This window comes from Amblyomma americanum, chromosome 1, assembly GCF_052857255.1.
Source record: "Amblyomma americanum isolate KBUSLIRL-KWMA chromosome 1, ASM5285725v1, whole genome shotgun sequence".
NCBI lineage: Eukaryota > Metazoa > Arthropoda > Arachnida > Ixodida > Ixodidae > Amblyomma > Amblyomma americanum.
The window spans coordinates 440,414,731-440,436,810 of NC_135497.1; the positions used below are offsets into that span (position 1 = coordinate 440,414,731).

The 22,080-nt window shown below is 47.7% G+C and overlaps 1 pseudogene; it reads left to right on the top strand.

The window, feature by feature from the left end:
• The first annotated feature begins 479 nt into the window (after positions 1–479).
• LOC144125369 (uncharacterized) lies at positions 480–14,538 on the top strand (annotated as a pseudogene).
• Positions 14,539–22,080: the final 7,542 nt, after the last annotated feature.

Sequence of the window (22,080 nt, forward strand, 5' to 3'; positions counted from 1 at the left end):
TGCCGTGCAAATTAACAGTAGAGAGATTTAGCATACCGGCGTCGTATCAGCGGAGACGTATACCGTGCTACCGTGAGACGTATTTCGCCGTATACAGGATCGCCGCCACAAACGTGTTTTAGCTGGACGTATACGGTTACGCAAGACGCAAACATACGTCCGGAAGATGAAGTTGGCTGCGGCCATAAAAAAAAAAATATTCGTATGCTTAGAATATAGACTTATCTCACGTCGCCGTTTCGAAAGCGAACACGTTATCGTGATAACTTTATCGCGGATAAACAATAAAAGTGACTTCTTATCGACAATGCAACTTTCATCCGACGAGCCTAATCAATCCAAGCCGCGGTTGCATCTGGGCTGCTTCTTTCAGTTCATGGTATTCTGAGACCGCTAGTGCGGTCAGTGGTGCTAGCTTTCGTGTTTCTTTTTTTTTGTTGGTTTTTGTGTGTGAAACGCACCGCGCAAAGGCGTTCATCATGGCCTACAGCATTCTTCTCGATCAGCTTCTTTTAAGCTCGCTGACATGGAGAAAAATTGAAACAATGCATCGGTTTCAAACGGAGCCCTGTGCTTAAAAGAACCTGTGTGAGCGCGGCTTAACATAGACGCCATGGACTCCACAGTTTTTTTTTTGTAGAAACTTTAGAGTGGAGAAGAAGGACCTTCGCGAGATAGAATCAGCTGTGCTGATTCCATGCGAGGTCCACAGTGCGCAGCGGGCACGAAAGAAGACTATAAGGAGTGGAAACTCCGCCGTCTGCGGCGACCAGGAACGGTCACAAGCCCGCGGCGCCACTATCCTGCTGGCGGCGCCGGGCGGCCTGGAAAGAAACTACTGAAATAAAATGTCCCGGCGTGCCCGCTGAAGCAAACACCCGTTTCGTCTGCTTGTCGTCTGCTTTGAGCGCGCGCCGCCGGAGAGCGCGCCGGAGCCGCCTGCCCGGGCTTTGCATTTTTTTTCCTGCTGCTTCTACGAGGCGCCATGCGCCCCCGTCGGCGTATACAATTGTGACTTTATCTGGTCGCCTGCGCTCGCTCGCGCAGACGGGAGTTTCAGCTCCTGTATAGTCTTGCTCCGTGGCAACGGGTCAGGGTCGCTGGCTCAGAAGAGTATACATGACCTTGCGCCTGCTCGCCTACCCTAACCGGCCTTGCGACTTGGAGCAGATATTGAACCGGCACAGCTCATTATTATCGAGCATTGTGTCCAAAACGGTGGCGGACTTAGAGTACTACTTTGCGCACCTTATTGCCGACCTGACCACCCACAAGTGGCTTAATCTGCAAGCCCTTGAGCTCTTCTCCTAGGTAAGTACTGCACAGTGGCGGAAATACGGCAATGGCCGCGCAAAATTTGGGTGGCTACACGCTGATATGAAATAATTGGAATCAGTTATTTGTGATAAAAAAGTTACAAACAAAGCCCGACAAACACGACACGTCTGAGCGGACATATTAGAAGGACTTTTTTTGCTGTGAGAAAAAGCATGCGAACTGTAGTGCTTTCAATGCGAGCAACTGGTGCTCTTCTGTGAGTACGGTTTTGCGTCAGCCATTACTTTGAAGCATGCCATTCCTGTCTGCACAAGCGCCCCTGTGCAAGGGTGTGTCTACCACACCTCCGCAGCTGCGTTTATTTTCTGGTCAGGTGCACCTGTTCGGGCGCGAAATGTCATAAAACGGGTTAATATCCCTTAAGAAATACCTTGGCATATGTAGAACCCCACCTCACCAACAGCTAATCTGGATAATAGAGACGCACCTATGAAATTGCCAATGTAGACGATAGCCTCAAAGAATACATGTGCTTGTATGAAACTTCTACGGGTCTGACTGAGACCCAAAATATTACTTATTTTTGAAATACGGTGGAGTGCTTGAAGCACTCTGGCTCGGGTCGGCACTATATTGCACTGCCTCCGGGATCGGCCCAGGGCATACCAGCGCGCGGCTTCTCTTTACATCTTTCCTCTCCGATCTTTTAACTCTCCTACTTTCGGCACGTGGCAGCGATTGTGGCTCGGCTTGAGCCAGTAGGCAGGCCCGTGCACTTTCCATTTCATTCTTCCTGTCAGCAACAGCAGCAGCGCAGTGTAATGAGAAGGTGCTGATAGTGTAAGCAATACGTTACAGTAGAGTTAACTAGGTCTACCACGGGTTACACTGAAAGGTTATTTTGTTGTGATCACTTCAAGGTTGCTTTTAGCGATCGTTGCTTGCAGCCACCCCAATTTCTCCTCTCCAGGCCGTGCCTGCAAAAGGTGCTCCTTTGCACAACTGCTGGGCCTTCATTGACAGTACAGCACGCCAGATTTGTGGACCATCTGTGGGGCAGCAGGAGTTCTTCTCCGGGTTCAAGCGGCATCATGTGCAGAAGTGTCAGGCAGTGGTATGTGCCAACGGCATAGTGTGCCAGCTAGATGGGCTCTTCAAAGGGCGGCGGCACGACGCAGGTAAGTTTCGTCATTCATGTTTTAATCACAGAACCTAGCCCGAGAATATTTCCATATTCTGTGGTTCGTTTGCACAGCTAAAGTCTAATATATGCTTGTTCATCGTTTACAACAAAGATGTGGCAGAAAAAAATGACGAGCGGTTAAGATGCACAAAACTAGTGTAATGTGTGTTACTAACACATAGTCACGACAAGAAATAGAGAAGGTCATCCGTAATACATAAAATTACAACAGTTAATATGTTACAGAAAGGAACCTTGCTTTATGAAAGTAGAAACTGCAGGCCCATTTTAATCATTCCCAAGAGTTTATAACATCGCAGAAACTTGGCCCCAACTCTGACCACTTTTCCAAGGGCATAAAAAGTCATGCTTCAAAAGTATATTGCGTCATCATAGCGAACAAAATGCTGGCGGCTCTAATGGCATTTTGAAGGGCCACTGACCACCCTCGGGTTAAAATTTTTTTCTTGGTTTGGTTTAAGCCTGGAGTAAAGATGTGTGGCCAGTGTATGGCGGCTACGACAGCGTCACTGCTCACGTCTGTGCGCGCAGCTCGCATCGTCGCCGCAAAACGGGGACCTCGAGCAATTCGAGGAAAACGCGCCGCTTTCTTCCCCCTACCTCTGTCGTGGCCCTGGCTGGTCGCCATTCGTCTACCTAGCCTTGCCCGTTTCTTGCCGACACATCGACGGGGATCAACGAGGAAAAACCGCCGCTTCACGGTTCCGAGTCAGCAACAAAAGGACAGATGGTTCCCACAAAACCACCGGCATCCAAAGGTCCCTTACACGTCCTTCCCAAGATTCTACCAGGGACCCAAATGACACCTGTAGAATTATAACCAAGAAGGGATCGGTACAATTGACGAAATCCTCTTGAGGGCGACGTACGTAGTGCGGACACGTGTCCCGTTGTTCAGCACGAGCACCAACGAAACATAAGCAAAATGCATACATTCAAAAACACGTTTTTGCATGCATGATGAGCGCCTGGATCAAAATTCAAGCTATCGAGCTGTGACTAGTTCGTACGTGCACGCACAGCCTCGCCCTGCCCTCGAACACACACATGCACACACACGCTCGCAACTGGCGCGTTCACTAGCACTCATGTAAGGTCCGCGGGTGCCCACGTGAGGCTCGTCAGTCGCACCGACCGCCCATGTGTGCGTTAGAGCCACCACGTGTCTCAGTCCACACGGTTAACGCCTAACGATCACACAGCTCATTAGACCGGGGCCGCAACCGGGCGACAACACAACAGCTGCTGCCCTCCAGGACCAAAGTTGTCGGGGTCCTTTGTAGGTCGAAACACCTGACCATGCGCCGCCCTTGAGGGCACGCTCTCTGCGCCGCTCCTCGACAATGATCCTCGTGACGAGTACGGAGCATTACACTTGCATTGTCTAGCCGGATTTGTGCGGCTGCCTTCGCTCCTCTTGATCTCGATTGACTCGACTTTGCCTTGTGGCAAGTCGCCATGCGTTGCCCTGTCCTCGAACGACATGATCGGACACCCCTCGAGTGCGTTCGACAACTGCGCGGCCCTCTCTCCGGTTGGAGAATCTGGCCTACCTCTACTCTCTGCCTCGGGTGGAAAGTTTCTGCCTTCAATAACGCTACAGGGCACTTAATGCCATTTGCTCAACACAGTGCGCCGTTGCGGAAATATTAGATTTCCTTCTGACACTAGCTCGCCAATCAGGCGTCTGTCGTCACTGGCTGTTTATTGCTGAATGAAATCCCCTTTTTCGCAGCTTGCTTGAGGCCACACTTTTGGGAAGGTCGAACTAACTTCCAACTTTCTGGATTACCTGGTCCCATCTGGAGTACAGTAAACCTGAACAGCTAGATCGTTGGAGTGCGCGATCGCTGCATCTAATACCGCGGCGCGGTGTTCATTCTGGATACTTTCTTCAGTTGAGATTCCAGTTTCGCGGAAACCTGACTCACTTTTTAATACTGTTTAGCTGCTTTTCTTTTGCTCTTGTGACGTTTGGGATAGCGACAGGGTCCTTGCCGACTGCGCCAGTAAAGTTGTTTGGACGGTGTATGGCGGTTTTGACAAGGTCTCTGCTCGTGTCTCTGCGCGCCGCCGCATGGTCGCCGTAAAACGGGGACCTCAATGAGTTATGGGAAAACGCGCCCCTTTCTGCCACCTGCGTCTGTCGTGGCCCTGTCTGGTCACCGTCCGCCTAGCTCGCCTTGCCCGCTTCTTGCCGACACACCGATGGGTACCATCAGCGAGGAGAAACAGCTGCTTCACGGCGCCGGGCCAGCAGCAAAAGGACGGATGGTTCCCACAAAGCCGCGGGAATCCACAGATCCATTACACTTGGTATATGGTGGTTTAACATCCCAAAGCGACTCAGGCTATGAAGGACGCCGTAGTGAAGGGCTCCGGAAATTTCGACCACCGCAGCCGGGATCAAACCTGCGTCGTTCAGCTCACCAGTCGAGCGCCATAACCACTGAGCCACCGCGGCAGCTGAACATATTTTCTACCCTGATTACTGTGAGGCATCTCCCCCTAAACACGCGGCCACAAACATCTTTTTTAATTTGGAAAGACTAATAGCGCAGTTACAATGAATGCAGCCAACCGATTTTGCAGCGTTCCTCTCCTTGCGTTCTGCCTTGGAGGTTTTTCACTCTCCTGCCTGGCCGTCTAGCATCTGCAAGCCAAACTAACTTTCCTCATCCGCCTTTATTTCTCATAACTTTCCTGCCTCCTCGTTTATTCTTGGCTTTTCCTTTTTCCTTGCAGCGAAGGTTAACCTTGTGCGCCTAACTACCCCATCTTGCACCTTATTAGGTTATAGTTGGGATGTACAAGGAGTGGCACGGATTGCTTGCAAGTTCCTGTCCCTTCCCCTTGTTGGGCTCCATTGTGAGAGACCAGTACCGTAGCCAAAAAACCGAACATTCTCCCACGCCGTCTGCTGTTTTTATACTTTCTTAGCTGTCTTGAAGAATTTCATCATCTTTTCTAACATTAAGTTCTCTTGGTATAGCAGCCGTTCTCCAAGCTATTTTGGGGACATTCTAAAGACAATTTGATCCCGGACCATGGAGTCCGCAAGGCTGCTAAAGTTGCAAGTTTAGGATTTCCGCTCAAGGTCGCGTAAAAAAATTTAGGCAACTCCAGTGTGCTGCACAGAGAAATGCAAATGAATTTGCGCTTCAACGTCAGCAACTTGTTTTTTGGAAGTCAGTGTTGTGACATGACACTTATCAGGTGACTCCTTAATGATATCAGCAACTTTTTTTTGGCAAGTCATCGTTGATAAACGTCAGTACAGATCCCCAACACACTTTACTGCCGTAGAAACCACAACGTGGTCACTTCGTTCCCCACTAACATCCTTGAACCAACGACCCTTCGTGGCGTGGTGGAGTCGTGCAGGGGTGGCGTAAGTAGGTGTATTGTAGCGTAAGCATGCTTAGGTTTCTCTTTTCGGCACTTTTTTAATGCAATAAAGAAAACAAAAGGCCGTTCGTGGCATATGTTTTGCGTGCCCGCCTGGCACACAGAAGGCCTGGTTGGAACCACAACGGCCGCGGATTTATTTTTTTTAATGGTCATTTTCGTGCGGACATGCTCCAATGGCATGCCCTGATGGCACGCTCTGCCGACAGTCTCTGCTCACAGGTCCTCTATATGCCACTCACAAGACAAAAAATGCTTTCGCATAAAAATTTTCGAACGGCTCACCTTCCTTCTTGTCCCTATGTGAAGATGTACATTTCGTATGTCTCATTTGCTCTGGATGTACGGTGTTTTTTTAACTTCTCTATAAGCCTCTCTGAATCCTCTTTTTACTCTGTGTCACACTAGTAGGTATTGAAAATATCTATAGCTTCGGGGCGGCCGACATGAAGCAATATGGGTGCTTTTGCTCCTTAGAGAGTGGCTTCTTTCTAGTTGTGGGCGACATTACTGGTAAGCTGCGGTCCGTCAGGCAGGCGAAGGCTTTTGTTTGCTGGAACAGGTTTGTGATCATGTACCCGGCTTCTGACACCATGTATCGTCTACGGCCGGGCGGTCCACTGGAACAACAATGACGTCACATTCAGGTTACCAAGACGGGAAAGGGAGCTGGCTTTACACTATAAACCAGTTATAGTATTTTTAAAACCTTTCAGCTCGTTCCCACAACGAAGACATATTCAACCATGTGTTTGGCACATGATGGCTTTAGTTGCCTCTGTGTCATAAAACACAACGCCAGCACAACAACACAACTGCTGTTAAGTTGCATCCTACTATAGCAATAGCAGGCGTGAGATATCAGTAGAGATAGCACAACAAAATAGATTATTAATCACGTACACCTACTTCTACTAACGGGACTTGGACGACCCCAAAGAACAAGAATAAAATTGATCTGCACTTTATATTGCGCACGCACTCTGGTACTTGCAGGATGTAAGTTGCTGAGCAAGGTTAGATGTAGCAGCCTTTGGATGGCGAGGTCTAAAATTAGCCTATGTATGAATAGAGAACGGAATAACTAATTCCGAAAGAATCACATATATGAGTTAGCAGTTAGAAAAAATATATGAATACAGGATCTTGCTGGAAAACATATATTGCACTTTGACTTGCGACAGCGACCATAGTGTTCAGGAAATAAATGGTAATCTCACAAATATTACATAATGAACAGTAGAAGCGGAGTTAGGTAGACATGCTGTCACGCTCTGTCACGAAATCAAAGACTTTATTCAGAAACACTGAATTATGAAACCCACCAGCTCCACAGATCGAATAGAAATGGCAAAGCATACAAAGGTAATCCATAAGCCTTAGGATAAAGAGCAGGCTGCAAGGAAGAGAGGCAGCCTAATACCAGTCAAGCTGAAATACCAATCAGGAATGGTATCAGGCAGGAAGGCACGATCCCTCCGGTACTGTCCACTATGTGCTTCCTAGATATATTCAGTTAGGAATGAATGTTCATGAAGAATACCTCACTAAGCTACAATTGGCCTTCCTAAGTAAAGCACAGATAGTTTCAAGGCTTGATCAAGGACCTTTATTGACAAAGCAGAACGATGAATCTAAAAAAACTCGCAAGGTGGTTACTATTATGTCCCACAAAATTCAGCGGAAGCAGTTCAGGTGTGTTGATATGACGATATACTCAGGTAAAGAATTTTAGAGGTTTATGCATATATGTAGGTTTGTAGTTAGTTTGGTTTGATTTATAGGGGTTTAACGTCCAAAAGCGACTAAGACTATGAGAGACGCCGTAGTGAAGGGCTCCAGAAATTTAGACCACCTGGGGTCCTTTAACGTGCGCTAACATCGCACAGTACACGGGCCTCTAAAAATTCGCCTACATTGAAATTCGACCGGCATAGTCGGGGTCGAACACGCATCTTTCGGGCCACCAGCCGAGTGCCATAATCGCTTAGCCACAGCGGCGGCTCTTTGCAGTTGGCAGTGTTAGATATAGGAAGAGAAAGTTTCATCACCATCACCATCATCATCACTACACCCACTGCAGGGCAAAGGTTTCTCCCATGTATCTCCAGTTAACTCTGTCCTTTGTCAGCTGCGTCCACCCTATGCCTGCAAACTTCCTAATCTCATCCGCCCATCTAACCTTCTGCCCCCTCCTACGCTTACCTTCTCTTGGAATCCACTCCGTTACCCTTAAGGACCAGCACATATCTTGCTCTTTTTAATATTTTCTTTTATACCCATTTTTCGAGTAGTGCTTCTCTCAAACCCGCTTTTCCAGGCACGCGGTGCTACCACCACTGAGCCTTTCTTCTCGAGATGCGATTCACAGCTGCCGTTGAAGATAGACCGTGATACATTCCTCCGCCGTTGCCATAATCTCCCTCTTCCTTCTATGGCAACCACTCTTTGCATGGTTCCCGTAGCAGCCACCCTCTGGTTGCTTGTTTTGGTCCCTTGCCATGCCTTCCTCCTTCCACTGTAACTCTTCTCCTTCCGTGATAACTACCTTTTTGCATCTTTATTTTCGATATCATAAGAAGCGAGGGAGAGCAGGCAAAAGGTTTATCAACACCTCAAGAAGGCTTACCCACCCTGTAAAGAGACTGTTTTCAAAAATAAATGCGAAAAGCGTCCCATGAAGATAAACACTATACAATGTGCAATGCAATGCACAAGATACACACTATTAAATATGCACAAAAGCATACACTGGAAAACAGGCTATGTATAATACATGTCTCTGGGAAATCAAATGTTTAGGATATAACATATCACCCTGAAAAGTATCAAATACAAAGAGGGGATACTTATATGAATAGAAGTCATCACAGGGACAAACGTCTGGACAAAATATTCTTGGAAAAGTGCGGGCGAAGAGTTGAGTTTAGGTTTCGAGAAGTAAGCTGACTATGCGCATTTAAAATTTTTATCGCTAAAGTTTCCGTGGGCTAAATCTAAAATTGGTGGTTAGGTATGTAACAAGCTAGCTATGAGATATGTCAGACTTGCAAAGCCGTAGTTGGTTCGAACATTCGTGACATTGTATTTCATGTAACGTAGACTATAACTGAAGTGAGCTAAAAAGCTTTCTTCAAAATTTTGTCTGTTTGCTTCAATGAGCATGCGTACATGATTTACAAGCTTTTTTTGTAAGTCTGTTCAACGAAAATAAGGCTTCATATCAGGAAATAATCTCTCGTGCTCTCTTTAATGGGTACTTTTGCTATAGCGCGTATAGATCTTTTTGCAGCAGAAATATTTTTGTTTTGTTCATTTGTATTTTGGTTCCCCAAACCAGTAATCCATAAAGAATGTGTAAGTAAACCAGAGAATAGTAAAGCTTTGTTTTGAACTTCACTGACAGCAGCGTTCTAAACTTATTCATTATGCCGGTAGACTTAGATATCTTACTGCTTAAATAATCTGCATGATCGGACCATAGCAAGTGTTCCTCAAAAAACACACCTAAAAATTTTATCGATTTTTCACGATGAAGAACATTGTCCTCAAACTTCAGCTGGACGCTCTCTGATACAGTTTTGTTTTTAGATCTGAACAGTACATATTTGGTGTTCTTGACATTTAGCTTGTAATAAGGAACGTCTTACAAAGCACTGCGTCGCGAACAACCAGCGGTACAGCTCAGGTACAGACAAGAGGCAGCCGTCAGTCTAGAGCACGCACGAGGGACGGAGCGTTCGGCGCTCGAGCTTCGGAGCATTCGGCGCTTCTCGTCGGCTTTTTCGTTAAGCGCCAGCCTCTGAAGATTGCAAGGTCGAAGGCTAGTCTTAAAATTTCCCCCGGGAGAAAGGGCGCCATCTTGGCGGCCTAGGCCGATGTGACGACGGCGGGTTCGTAGTATGTTTGAGGCGGGCCGTGTGGACAATGGCGCGGCCTCGGCGATGATGATAAGGGGATGGCGTATGGGGTACCATGAGGTAATTGACGGGGGATGTCTGCTGAAGAATACGGTAGGAATTCGGAAGCATCAGGGCGGTAAGGTAGAATGGTGTCCATTGTGCAAGAAGCCTCACGGCCGTACGGGAGAAAGTATGGAGAGAATCTGGTGGTGGCTTGAGCAGCAGAGTTATAAGCGTATGTGACAAAAGAGAGAACGCGGTCCCAGTTGCAATGGTCGGAAGCAACATACATGGCCAGCATGTCGCCGAGGGTGCGGTTAAAACGCTCAACCATGCCATTTGTCTGGAGACGGTAGGCGGAGCTGATGCGGTGAACAACGTTGCATTCTTGAAGGAGAGCTTCTACAACTTCTGAGAGGAAGGCCGGACCTCTATCACTGAGCAGCTCTTTGGGCGCACCATGGCGAAGAATGATGCGATGGAGAATGAAGGATGCAATGTCGTGGGCTGTAGCGGATGGTAAAGCGATGTTTCAGCGTAACGTGTAAGGTGGTCGTTGGCAACGATGATCCAGCGGTTCCAGGTTGATGTGCTGGGAAGAGGGCCGTAGGCGTCGATGCCAACACGCTCGAAGGGCTGCGCTGGGCAAGGCAGCGGCTGCATAGGAGCGGCGATTCGGCGAGGTGGATGTTTTCGTCGCTGGCATGCGGTGCAAGACTGAACGAACTGGCGGACGTAACGGGCCATCCCACGCCAGTAGTACCGCTGTCGTAGACGGGTGAAAGTCTTCAAGAATCCGGCATGGGCACACTGGGGATCATCGTGGTAGGAAGAGCAAATGAAGGAGCGCAGATGTGTCGGAATTACGAGAAGCCACTTGTGACCATCCGGGAGATAGTTGCGGCGGTAAAGGAGCTTGTCTCGGATGGCGAAATGGTGGGACTGACGGCGGAGAGCACGGGAATGAGGTCGAGACGATTGGCCAGATAGGAGATCAAAAAGGCAAGTGATCCACGGGTCTTTGCGTTGCTCGGAAGCCATATCAGCGAACTCAAACTTCAAAGAAGGCAGGGCGGATATACAAGGCGCTGCCTCAGATGGTACAGGGGAACGTGAGAGGGCATCAGCATCGGCATGTTTGCGGCGGGAACGATAGATAACGCGAATGCCGTACTCTTGGAGTCACAGAACCCATCGCGCCAGTCGACCAGAGGGATCTTTCAAAGAGAACAGCCAGCAGAGGGCGTGGTGATCGGTGACAACGTCAAAAGGGCGCCCGTACAGGTAGGGGCGAAATTTGACGATCGCCCAAAGGATGGCTAAACACTCCTTCTCGGTGACAGAATAGTTGGCTTCAGCTTTTGTGAGGGTCCGGCTAGCGTAAGCGACAACGTATTCGTCAAAGCCTTGATTGCGTTGAGCGAGTACTACACTGAGGCCGACGCCGCTGGCATCGGTATGGAGTTCCGTCGGAGAACGAGGGTCGAAGTGACGCAGAATTGGTGGAGTGGTCAGGAGGCGACGGAGGGTCGTAAACACTTCATCACAGGCTGGCGACCAGGCCGAAAGGTCGTGGGTGGAAAGGAGCTTGTTCAGGGGGTCGACGATAGTGGCAAAATTGCGGACAAAACGGCGGAAGTAGGAGCAGAGGCCGACAAAGCTTCGGAGGTCTTTTACAGAAGTGGGCTTTGGAAATTTGGCCACAGCTCGCAACTTGGCCGGGTCCGGGAGAAAGCCATCCTTCGATACGACATGACCTAAAATGGTGAGCTGCCGAGCTCTGAAGCGGCACCTTTTCAAATTAAGTTGGAGGCCAGCGTCGGCCAGGCAGCGAGGAACAGTCTCGAGGGGCTGGAGGTGAGACGGAAAGTCCGGAGAAAAGATTACAACGTCGTATAGATAACAAAGGCATGTGTGCCATTTGAGCCCTCGGAGTATGGTGTCCATAATGCGCTCGAATGTGGCGGGTGCATTGCAGAGGTCGAAGGGCATGACATTAAATTCATAGAGTCCGTCGGGTGTGCGAATGCAGTTTTTGGGCGATCGCCCTCTGCCATCGGCACCTGCCAGTTACCGGAGCGCAAGTCCAATGAGGAAAAGAACTCAGCGCACTGCAGGCAGTCAAGGGCATCGTCGATACGAGGGAGACGGTAAACGTCCTTGCGTGTAATCTTGTTCAGATGACGGTAGTTGACGCAGAACCGGATGGAACCGTCTTTTTTCTTGACCAGGATCACTGGCGATGCCCACGGGCTGTGCGACGGCTGTATCACGTGGCGCTTGAGCATGTCGGTCACCTGCTCGTCAATGATGAGGCGCTCTGCGGCTGACACGCGGTACGGACTTAGGCTTAAAGGGGCATGGGTGCCAGTGTCAATACAGTGGGTAACGGTGGTGGTGCGTCCCAAGAAAGGTTTCTGGTAGTCAAACGAAGCTTGAAAACGGTGCAGAACGGCGACAAGCTGGCCTCGTTAGGTAGACGCCAGGGCGGCATTGACAGAACGGTGAAAATATCGCAGAAGACTGATTGGTGATGGGAAAAGGCGTAATGGCGCTGACAAGAAGACCGGTCATGCTATAGACGAGGGGGTATGCTGAGTCGGGATCGAGAAAGGCAACCCCCACCTCCACCACTTGTAATAAACAATGTCTCACAAAGCCCTGCGTCGTGAACAACCAGCGGTACAGCCCAGGCACAGACAAGAAGCAGCAGTCAGTCCAGAGCACGCACGAGGGACAGAGCGTTCGGCGCTTCTCGTCGTCTTCTTCGTTAAGCGCCAGCCTCTGAAGATTCCACAGCCGAAGACCAGTCTTTGAAGCTCGTCTGTTCCCGTGGCAACTACCTTCTGGTTGCGCCTTCTTGCACTCTTGTCATACCCTCCTCCTTCCACATTAATCACTTTCCGGCTGCGCATTCGTCCGCTGCCACCACACTCTCTCAAAGTGTTTAACACTCAAACATTTCCTTTAGACATTCGGAACTGTGCTGCAAGTTATTTGGGTGAGACATGATAGTGTGTAAAGCGATAGGTGTTCATGCTCGTCGTACAGTAAAAAGAGAAAGGAGCCAGCAGTGTTCTTACTAATATGTTTAAGCATTTCTGCTATGTTCCAGGTATCCTGAAAGAGATGCAGTTATACCAGAATCTCGAGAAGGTCCCCATGGATCACAAATATGTGATCTGTGGTGATCTAGCTTATACCCTGCAGCCGTTGCTGTACAAGCTCTTTGGAGCTGCAGTCCTGCAGCCACGTCACGTTGCCTTCAACAAGGTCACGTGTAGCGTAAGACAGGCCGTCGAGTGGGGCTATAGGAGAGTGGCTCATGACTTTGCTTTCGCTGACTATTACAAAAACCAAAAGTTGAGACGGCAACAACTCGGTAGAATGTATAAGGTTGCCACACTGCTCAGGAAGTGCCATACATGTTTGTAAGGTAGTTATGTTTCCAGCTATTTTGATGTCTCCCCACCCGAGAGGCGTGAATACCTTGTACGGTTCTAAGATAACTGATTCATATTGCTGTAGGGTAACACGTATGTCTCAAATCATACATTGTATTTTACGATTCACGATCGGAGACATAAATGGCGCCTTATAGTAGCGTGATTAAAGGTTACCTTAGAGCCGAAATAGTGCTAAATTGCACACCATGACAATGGACGGAGAAAAAAATTCAAAAACCACTCTATGCAATGTCTAACAACTGCTTATTTTTTTACATTGAACAGGGACTGTATATGCAAAAATAACTTTGCTTTGGTTTAAGGGGTTTAATGTCCCAAAGCCAACTTCTTTCATATGTTGTAGCGGAGGGCTGCGGGAAATTTCGGCCATATGAGGTTCTTTACCGTGTGCTGACATTGTAGAGCAGATGTGTCTCAAGCGTTTTGGCTCCATCAAAATGATACCGTTGGAGTATGGATCGAACCCTTGCCTTTCGAATCAGCAGCAGAGCATCATAAACACTGAGCCACCGCAGTAGCTGCAGACATGTATCATGAACATATGTCGAAACTGTATGCTACAACTACGAAAAAATATTTTTGTTACTTTGCGTGCAGTGCTGTATTTGTTGCTTTGCTCTGTCTGATGTCCTTTGTGCAACTGAGCGCTATTGCCATTTTAAGACAAAATGTTAGCTGGCCCCAAGTATTTGTCTCTTTTGGTTCAAAGCGGCATAAAACATTGCTAAAATGAACAACTACCGAAAGCCTATCTGGAGCAATGATGTCATGCCCCTTATGTGACTGTAGACTCGCTGTATTGCATTTGTACTGTATTTATTGTATGGCTGTACCTTACTGTATTGTATTGTTACGAAGACGAAGAGGGCAGTGGTGAGGGACAGAGCGCTCGCGCTACGCCCTGAGCAATTAAATCATATTTTCTTCTGCCATCATGCCGTCCCGTTCCTTGGCTTGCCACCTCGTATCATTTGGTGTGAGGTGCGAGTTCCTCATCGTCCTCTTGGTCCCTGGAGCATCGCCGCCTTCTGCTCGCCTTAGTCGTCGGCAAAGGGGACCTGGACTCCACCGCCCAGCTCACCCCCAGCTCGACCTGGCCAGAACCGACCAGCCGCTTTCTCCCGCCTCGTCTCCAGCTCCGACCCCTAGACACGATGACCAGGACCAGACACAGTATGACCCAATGACGACCCGAACCAAGACGGCACCCGCGCCCAAGCTGTCCGGCGATTTCTTAACCCTTGACCTTCAGTTGTGGGTGACCGACCGCTGGACCTGAAGCTCCGGGGACAACCATTCATCAGATAACCTTGTTCATCTCGGTGGCAAGCCTTTCATTTTCTATCCTTTCTGGTCATGCCCATCGTCACCTCACCATTCAGAATTCCAGCAATTGATCGAGATGATCGCTCGGAGGACCTGGGTAATGTTACGAAGACGAAGAAGAGCGCTCGCGCTAGGCCCTAAACCATTAAATCATATTTTCATCTGCCATCATGCGGTCCTCTCCCTTTGCTTGCCACCTCATCCCTATTCTTTGCCTCATCCCTATTCACCCTTCAGTCAGGTTTGAGAGAAAGGCACAAATTTTTGCACCCCTTGTATGCTGCCATCATAGATTATCCGAGTCAGCAGCAGCCATGCAGGCGTACTATATTGCTATGGCATGGAACAGGCAAAAGTGAATGTGCTTAAAAATGTCGATAAGGACTGCACTGCCGCTAAACCTCTTCAAAGAAAAAATACCAGTCGGAAATAGTGTCAGGCAGCGTAATACAACTTCTTTATTGTTGTTCAGTGCGTATTTACGAGGAGTGGTAAAAGGTTTTCATTTGCAAGGATTTGTAACAGCACTATTGCCAGCGGGGAATATGGGCTTCGACGCTTGTTGGTTGCATCTTGCTCGTTCAACTGTACTTCCCAGCAAAATGCGCATAACAGGTTTGTCATATATTTCGCTTTATTTGCTATAACAAGATCGGATGGACTTTCTACTGTTTGTGCACTTGGCAGGATATGTTGTCAAGATAGGGTATGGGAGAGGTTCAACTCCATGCATTTCCACATAGCCACTGCAGCGTTTGCTTCAAGTAGTTGGCATCTAGTGTGCATAATCCGTGAAGACGATAACCGTTGAGTACCACCTGTGTAAATGCTCCGCGCCCTCCTCTTGGTTTTTTTGGGTGTTTTATTTTGGTATGTGAAATGTGTTGGTCTGCCTTTTAGCCTTCTGATATGGCCTGCTTGTATGACCTTGTGCGTGACTGCCTATCTTGCATGTTCCATGATGCCGTGGCTCTACTGTGCAGTTTGAGCATTGGGACTTGCATGAAGGCACTTATACGTCTGATAATGGCCGCTTGGTAGATATAATATGCTGACTAGTATGCCCCTGTTCGCTTCTAGTGTGGTACCTCTAGCGATTGTAGTTTTCAGGTGCAAAGAAAAATCTAGCAAATTTTGTTTTATTGTGTTAGTCTAAGTGATAGACACTCACGGTCAATGTATATAAAAAGGGGTGGCCCTCTTATGCAGTACTGCTTGCATCCGTGTTGAGAGCAGTTGTGGTCTGACAACACCTCAGTGCCTACTGCTAACCCTCATGTCTGTGCGTAAAGCTTTGTCACCATTTTAGCACCTTTCTAGTATGCTGTTCATCGCTGAATCTTCTGACTGCAAAACATATGGCATGTTCGGAGATTCACTGCCGGTACAGACAGCCACAAGCTTTCCTCTCGAAGTTTGTGTGGCTTAATGTTTTGTGAACATATTGCTTGGTGGTTTTCTTTAGCATTTAGCGGCTACAAGCATATAATGTGTGCGACTTCCTGCTTGTCTCTCAGCCAAACACTGTGCTTATGAAAACAAAACTGAAAGTTGCAAGCTGGAATATTTGAAAGTTTCTAGCACCCGTAAAGTAGCACAAAGGTGTTTCATTCTATCTTGCAGAACTTCATTTTGCAAATAATTGCTTTTTAACATATTTTCTCCAAATATATAACTTTGAAAATAATTACCAAGTAAAATCGACAACCTCTTCACAGACAGCAATACACTGCAGCCTTGATTGTCTTTGGTGTGTCAGGGCATTATCCTCGAAGCTAGTCCTTTCAATATCCAAACAGGAATAGGTCTGAAGGATCAAGGTCAGGCTTGTAGGGTGGGTGTGGACCAAATTCCTTTGTCATTTTGTTAGCCTCTTTCATTGTTAGGCAAGCACTGTGGAGGCACCTAATATCAAGCTACATTTTTATTATGTAGCGATCATGAGAGCTTCTGGAGTGAATCGAGATAACCTTTCTTTCACTTTGCTCAGGTTTTAGAAGAATGATTGAAAGCAACCACTCCACCATTGAGACCCGGCCCATAAGCTTGGTAGGCGATGGAACAGACCTTGCTTTCCGTCTTCACAAAGTTCAAGTGATATCGCTCTGTATTCTGTAGCGTTGCCTCAGTCGGTTAAGATGAATCCTGCATTCACTGTTGGTAGCTGTGCAAAGCAGTAAACCTCCATAGTACATGTGGAAGCAGTCTACGGGGATATTTGCACGCCATGTGTTTGTGCTCCCCAGCTACAACCCAGCCCCATGACAGTTGACTGTACAGGCTTTCATCCCCCCCCCCCGCCCCTCCTGAACTGTAGCATGTCTGCTTTCATCTATTCTCGCTGTTTTATGTAATGTAACATGACCATATCTGTAATTTGGCCATGAATCTTCTTGTGGGCTTCATTATAGTTGTCCGTCAAAAAACTACTCTAGTTCTGATGTTACGGGCTTCTCTGGCCATTTATAACATGGCCCACCTATCATCATATTTTGCTTACTCATGCACACATATCTGTAGACACTGATACGTGTGAGTGAAAATGGTGCACTTGGGACAGCATTAAGTCAAGTACATATCAAAGCCTATGTATATATGCTGCCAAGTGCAAGGTGGCTGTCGTGAAAGGTTCCAATACAAAACTCACTTATTTTTCTTTGTCCGCAAGTTTCTGGAGCAGCTTTTCAATGAGACGCCGCTGCGCGGCTTGGTGCAGCTAATTTTGACGTCTTTCCTCTGCCACCATGCGCTGCTCTTCAGCCAAAGCTTGACGCTCTTGTGCCAGAGCTTCGCGCTCTCTGCGCCGCTCTTCAGAGAGCAAAGCACGCTCTTGGCGCCATTACAGAAAGCATAATATTCATTGTAGACTCAGGTTCTGAACTTCAACCTCCTTCAGTCTAATATCTTCGGCGTGTTTTCTTTCATCCAGATCTACTTTTCTATCCTCCAGAGCCAAGCACTAGCTTTCGATATCGTGCTCCCGTTTTTATCGCTCATCTAAAAACTGCAGTATTACCTTATTTTGCCTTTGCTGACCTGCAAGAAATAAATTGAATTCAGGATGGTGACACCTGTGCACTATAGCTTAAAAACAGTGCGTTTTGCGTCGCAAACGTGTTCTTTACTTATACATGTACACACATAAAACACACCCATGTACGTATTGCACTCGCTGAAGACACAGCTGACACATTCTTTGGTTTACTCGAGCCATCCTAACCTGCTTGCTAAAGGCTGGTCTTCCATAGAAGTACAAATTAAAAATGTGTGTTGTAGTACTTACAAGTCATATTTAGCGTAAGGGAGCACATTTCTGCATCGGAATATAGAAGTCCATTTGTAAACACTTGCCAGCTCAAACCTTTCTTGCAAACTCTCAAACACTGACAGTTTGTTTTCACTCTTCTCTAAATTGAGGTCAGCAATGCACACATTTGTTCACATCAAACATAGGAGAATGAATAAAGATCATGACAGAGGTTGCTGTAAAACAAGGAAATTATTTTTCCAGCCTCCCCATAATGACGCCAACTGACCGATTATATATACCAGGTTGTAAATGTTGGTGCAGATGGCTCCATAAAATATTTTGGTCTGCATAAAGAATACATGCATGGCAGAAGTTGGCACGATAAATAATGCTGGCTTGAATGAGTGGTCTTTTTGCTACATATTTACTTTAATCTGCAACAGTTCCTTTACTATAGCTCACTGCTAATGCTGAGTCAGCGCTCGTCTATGCTTAGCTTCTGCATCAAAACAAAGGCTTAGCTTTAGTCCGCGTTATACACTTGATGCTCGGTCACTGATTTTATGCTAAAGCAAACAGGCAGTTATCGAGAAAGTTGGTGTTAGCAGGCTCACACTTTTAAGTGATACAGTTTGTCCATGTATTAAGATAAGAAAGGCTTACAGAAATAAGTTGTGGTCAAGTACTAGGTGCTGATGTAGAAACGTCCTCACCCCTCAATGGCACTGACCGCAGCCTTGATGTGGTAAATGAGGGCTCGGTCCGAGGCGTGGTTTCGCACCGGATTGTGGCTGCTCGATGGAAGCAGGCAAACAAATCTAACAAAATGCTTTTTTCCATGTCTACACATTACTACAAAGTGATAGGTGAGTGCATGGCACTGTGAGCGGTGTATGCATAATATTGACACACATCACATGGGCGTATGACATCACGGGTGCCAGTTTGTTTTCCAGCATGTACTTCAGCACTGCAGGCCAGACCAGGTGGCAAAAAGCCAATCAGACGTGTGCGTGTGACCTTGTTCTGTGCTCCTGGAAAATCGAAATGATTGTCACTGTGAGTTAGTGTACAAACCCTACTGTGAGTCGAGTGCAGAATACTGCACTAATTTTTTATTAAACTTTGTGTGCTGCATTATTACTAATTAATGACTCAAGAAAGAACATGACATTTTGTCCTTGTGCACTAGATGTGCTGAGCATGAATGAATGTTGAAAATGAATACCGCTAATCTTGGTCACTTACCACTCAATAAATTCTTTGTGCCATGCCCAGGGCGGTCGGGATGAGAGTAATGATCATTTGAGATCATTTTCTCAAAAATTTATTGTGCCAGCGAAAGCAGCTCATTTTCATCTGAAATGGAAGACGCATATACGACATAGAGCACTGTTAACTAACATGCATGAAGGATCAGACTGAGGAGCTAAAATTACACAAGTACAATAGCATTACACAAGGACACTGCTGCAGTCCGTCACTGTTGCGTTCCTCGCTAGTGTCCTTTTGCCATTTTCAACTGCTCCGTGAGAACCCAGAACGAGACAAGCACACTCTCTGCCACCTTCAGCCGCTTCGAATTTTTTCTGAAAGGGCATAAATGATCCAGCACACATTACAATGCCACCACCTGATGGAGGAAAATCTGTTAATAGCATTGTAGTGTAATAGATCAAGCTGTCTCACAGGAGCTTTGTCACCATTTTTAGATTTAGCTCCACATTCAACGTCTACCTGGTAATGACGCCAGGAAAGTGCGCGAGCAGAAATAAAGCAAACAATCTTGGGATCACCTAGCATTTACTCTGCCTTCTGGTTCTTTAACGTTATTATGGTGATGCCTGCAGTTCGGCAAAAGGTACAGATGCAACGCTCAGCCTAGAGATTAGAAGGTATACATGTACAAACAGTGCAGCCTCTCTTCAAGGCGCCGAGCCTCTGCGCTGCACTGCGCGAGGTTTGTACTGGCATTCCCACGCCACATCGCTGACTTCCTAGAGCAGCTCTTCACAGCTCGAGTACTGTTCTTCTGTTCCATACCTATATTAATAGAGGGCCTACATCAGCATCTTTAAGCACAGTCGCAGTGCAGTGTACTCAAGCGTTTCACTCAAGAGAGATTTAAAGTACTCACCTCCTCAAGTTTTTGAGGTTGCCTGCAATGAAGTGCGAGAGAATAAGGTCGAACCTTACTCTCACACTTCGCACGCTGAAACCTTTTCCTGTGGCGACGCACGGCATCGCGGCGATCTCAGCCCATTTTGCAGCATCGCGCATGGCGTCTATTTCTAAGACAGCCTTTAAAATGGGGATATCGTTGGCTGCACAGAAGCGCTTGCTCATTATATTGCGAGGCGTAAGAAAAGGCATAGCTTCGCCTGGTGCGGCCATTGACTTCCTTCCCTCGGCAACACAGGATACTCGAAATATAGTGGGCTAAAATACTTGCGATGCCTCGGGACGCTTTGAGTGTCAGCTTGGCTCTTCTCGTCTGTTTTCTGAAATCTCGTGAGGCGCTCGCACCGCACGGGACCATGCGAGATTTCGGTAATTTGGATGACAGACCCCTTACGTCTGCGCAGTACGTTTCTAGCGCCCTGGACGTTCCGGTAAAGTGCGCACATGTGCTACAGGCATCCCAAAAAACACTATACGTTTCTTGTATGCTAAAAACGTCTAGTGTCGGTTTGTATGCAGACGTAAACAAAAATAGCGATAGAACGCATTCGTCGCCATCGGCGCATTCTCAGGGAATTTCGGGCTCCCAAAATAAATCCTGATTTGTGTTCTATAATCATGAAACTCTCATTTAACGAATACAAGAGTTGTTTCCTGAACAAGTAGCAGAAAAATGCGAGCGGCAAAAATTGAAATCAGCAGTCACGGAAGCTGGAGCAGATGCGCTGCGCAGTTGTGGGCGGGGTGCAGTGAAGGCGGTGACGGCTGTTGGTCGCTTCCGACAGTGAGGTATTGCGTCGTCGTGACAGGACAAGGAAATCGGCTGAAGGCCGCCCGACGACTCCGCTCTCAGCGACAGGCGACCGACAACGCCGTCCGCTTAGTGTAACAAGGGCAAGGACAACGCAAAAGATCGGCCTAGAAGGTTACCGCGCCGCTCTCGCGTTCATCTTTAAAGGCGAAGCTTAAGCGTCCTCTCATTTTTTGTCGTTTTTCAAACACGAGCACACGACACGACACTCAGCTACGAATGCAGGGGCGGACACGAACGAAGGAGCCAAGGAATGAGCGAAAAAAAGGAGAGAATTCCAGGCGGCAATTGCTGCTTTGCCATCAAAGCGCCGTTTCCTATACGTAGAAAAAGTTTAAATAACGTGCCAGAATTACCTTAGGGAATTCATCCATTGGCGCCTTGAAGAACTAGGGGACAACGGGACGGGCCACTGTGTCACTGTCTATATGCCGGGCGCAAGTAGTAAGATGTACTGCAGGTATAGATCTTCTCGCACCCCCTTATTGCGCCCGAGATGGTGCAAGTTTGGCGGCACGGCCACGTGCGTACCATACGCGGCCCGTTTTCGCATGCAAAAAACGCTCCATGCGGACCAGGCTGAATGCGGCACCGCTCCTTTGCGGCCGTAAGTGCGCGCCCGGTCTATAAACGATTTCAGTTTCGATGCCTTGTCTCCCCCATCTTACTTTGCTGGTGGTTCCCCGTATCAGCGAAGCCTAAAAGCCAGCACCAGCGCCAACTTGGGCTATGCGTACGGAGGTGATGTGGCGGCTACTGCGTGGTGCTTGTGAACGCTGCCCGGCAAGTTTGTGTTTTGCGCTGTTCCTGAACTGAGAATACGGCTAGTTTTGTTTAAGTGAGCCAACAAACCACGTAATCCGAGTGAGAGGTCGTCAGTACTGCACGGCGAAAGCAATTGTAAGCAGCAAGCAGCAGTAGCGGCCAGAGTGACGGGTGGAATCGGCGACATCGCAATGCCCATCTCAACTGTTTTGCTATTGAAGCAGGTCTGTTCTGCGTGCCAGACTGCTGGAGGAACGTCTTCGGAGCCTACCTTCACGGACGACGCGTGCCGGCTCAATATGAAAATTTCCGTCCTTTTTTCCAGCCCGACAATCAAATTTGCGCAGCAACGGACAAATCCCAACTGTTTTTAACGTTGTGTTTGCAACAGTGTGAACTGCGCGTAAACTATCTTCGGCTACAAATGTTGCGAAGCGGCGCTTCACCAACGTAACCTGGAACCGGCTACATGGCAATGCCCATCTCAA